Genomic DNA, 2,585 nt, shown 5'->3' on the forward strand with positions numbered 1-2,585 from the left:
TTAAATAAAAAAAGAAAGAAAATCTTGGTGCTAATTTAATAAATTAAAATGCATTTCTGTACTATTGCGTTACTACGTTAAGGTACAAATGTATTGACATCCTTGGCTTCTAGTCAAGTCATACGTAGCCTATCGTAAGAAAACATCAAAAGTAAGGATCGAAAGTTACTGTGAAAGCAAAGGCAGGCGGAGAAGTGTGGGAATCTGCAAGAGGTTAGGTTAGGTTAGTTTAGTCTTTTCGTATGTCTTGGATATAGGCCTACGAATCAATGACAGGTTAGGTTAGTTTAGGCTTTTGGTATGCCTTGTATATTCAAATCTGTGGCAGATCTGTAGTGAAAAGAAATCCACATTTTCACTACCACTGATATTACCTATACAAATTTCTTGAATGATAGGCCTACTAATCAATGACAGGTTAGGTTAGTTTAGGCTTTTGGTATGCCTTGTATATTCAAATCTGTGGCAGATCTGTAGTGAAAAGAAATCCACATTTTCACTGCCACTGATGTTACCTATACAAATTTCTTGATGGAGAAGTGTGGGAATCTGCAAGAGGTTAGGTTAGGTTAGTTTAGTTTAGACTTTTCGTATGTCTTGGATATAGGCCTACTAATGAATGACAGGTTAGGTTAGTTTAGGCTTTTGGTATGCCTTGTATATACAAATCTATGGAAGATCTGTAGTGAAAATGAATTCACATTTTCAGTACTACTGATATAACCTAAACAAATTTCTTGATATAACCCTATCATTTTATGTCCTATATACTGATTTTTCTGTCTATAACTTATTGAAATGACATACGTACACATTACACATAATTGAGGGGCTGGGTGCAAGAAGGGCATTTTAGAGGATTTGCCCTTTTTGAGTAAAACGCTTCATTGTGATCTCTTATGCATATGATCACGAAGTTGTAGTTCAATACTGTGATCATAGAGGTCAGGAGTACCCAAAATGTAAAGGCGTGCATAGGTAATATTATTACCGTTTGAATTTTCAACATCAATTTTCTTAAAACCTGCATTTGAGAGAAGTGCCTTTCTTACACCCAACCTCTCAATTTGTAGTTAGAAAATAAGGGAACAATATGCATGTACACGAAATAAATTCTGGTCATTCTTTCTTTATTTTGACTGTAACTTCTTTAAAATTTTGTATCAATTACATATTGGCTAAAATACATAATTACACATTTCTTTTTAAATTTTTACATTGAAAACTGTGCTCGGGAAAGATTTATATTTTTTATTTAAAATAATTTCTATCGTTGTTAAATATTTACCTAGGAATCACATAAGGTAAATCAATTCCCTGAAACCTTAAAATTAAGTTAAGACTCCCTGTAATGAAATGATGCATCCAGTGCATTGACTATTTTTCCTGGTAGATATAGTTCACTTCATTAGTAAGAAAGAAAACTTTGAACATTACATTTTTTTTAACTTCACTGCCGACATAAAAATCACAGTTTTCTTAATAATAATGAATGCAGCATTTCATACACAGATCTGTTGTACATATGTGTGCAGAGTTTCATTACTCTAGGAGATGTTTTGTATCTAGTAAGTTAAAATTTAAAAAACTCTGATCTGTGGCAAAATTACTTTAAAGTTTATAATATGCATTAAGAATATAGGAACCACTCATATGAGATAAATTGAATTTCTAACATGGCATAAAGATATCACAATAAATTTGCTAAAGATGTTATTAATTTTTCGAACAGAATAATATCTGCTATAGTGACAATATTTGAGGAGAAAAAATCGCTCCGGCGCCGGGGATCGAACCCGGGTCCTTGGTTCTATGTACCAAGCGCTCTGACCACTGAGCTACGCCGGAGCGAATTTTTCTCCTCAATATTAATTATCACAATGAAGTTTTCACTACAGTATTCCTCAAGAAACCTTAGGTTGTTTCGCACCGTATTAAAAATGAGGAAAATGACCAAATTTGGCAAAAACTCAGTGACGTATCTCCCTAAACATGGCGTCACTGACAAAACCTTTACGTAACAGAAACTGGCTGACAAGCTGTGCAACATCTTGTTAACGAAATATCTGATATTCTTTATTTATTTTAGTAGGTTATTTTACGACGCTTGATCAACACCTTAGGTTATTTAGCGTCTGAATGAGATGAAGGTGATAATGCCGGTGAAATGAGTCCGGGGTCCAGCACCGAAAGTTACCCAACATTTGCTCATATTTGACTGAGGGAAAACCCCGGAAAAAACCTCAACCAGGTAACTTGCCCCGACCGGGAATCGAACCCGGACCACCTGGTTTCGCGGCCAGACGCGCTAACCGTTACTCCACAGGTGTGGACGATATTCTTTACAAATGGCCGCTGGGAAATGGATGCAAATTAAAAGGAGATAATATGACATAATCCAATTAAGTTAAAAGCTTTCAGATTAAGTAAAAAGAAAAATAAAGTTTGAAATCATCTTTTCTAAAAATTGTTATTATCGTTAAATTTCTTATTTGGTTTGGTCACAAAATGTTCCAGTTTATTACTCTGATATTACAAAATTGAATATTAACACCACAGGAAATGAAGTGGGATCGAACGAAGAG

At 34.5% G+C, this 2,585-nt stretch overlaps 1 non-coding gene across 1 annotated transcript; it reads right to left on the reverse strand.

Annotated features, from left to right (window-relative positions):
* Positions 1 to 1,775: 1,775 nt before the first annotated feature.
* On the reverse strand, positions 1,776 to 1,848 carry TRNAY-AUA (transfer RNA tyrosine (anticodon AUA)). The gene has a single exon. It is a non-coding gene; the product is annotated as a tRNA-Tyr (tRNA).
* Between the last annotated feature and the right edge of the window lie 737 nt (positions 1,849 to 2,585).

This window comes from Periplaneta americana, chromosome 6, assembly GCF_040183065.1.
Source record: "Periplaneta americana isolate PAMFEO1 chromosome 6, P.americana_PAMFEO1_priV1, whole genome shotgun sequence".
Taxonomy (NCBI): Eukaryota; Metazoa; Arthropoda; class Insecta; order Blattodea; family Blattidae; genus Periplaneta; species Periplaneta americana.